This window comes from Penaeus monodon, chromosome 19 (assembly GCF_015228065.2).
Source record: "Penaeus monodon isolate SGIC_2016 chromosome 19, NSTDA_Pmon_1, whole genome shotgun sequence".
NCBI lineage: Eukaryota > Metazoa > Arthropoda > Malacostraca > Decapoda > Penaeidae > Penaeus > Penaeus monodon.
In genome coordinates this window covers 14,065,662-14,065,940 of record NC_051404.1, presented here as the reverse complement: position 1 = coordinate 14,065,940, position 279 = coordinate 14,065,662, and positions in this window count along the sequence as shown.

Here is a 279-nt window from a genome sequence, read left to right as displayed (position 1 = left end):
GTGTTCAGATACCTTTTACCTGCAAGAATTGTAGAGAAATTGTGGATTATTATTAATTGTTTTGGTGCTAACCCCAAAAGGAGTCTGATTTTTAAATTGTGTTTTAATATGAAATTATTTTAATCTTTAATGATGCAGATTTAAAAGTTTTCTAATAATGGTGGAAAAACCTACCCCCAGTTTTAAGTTAAGTTTAAATTAAATACTACTGTGACCCTCCCTGTGTTGAAAACATTTGCATATTTTCTCCTTTTTCTCTCTCCCTCTCGTTCTTTTTTT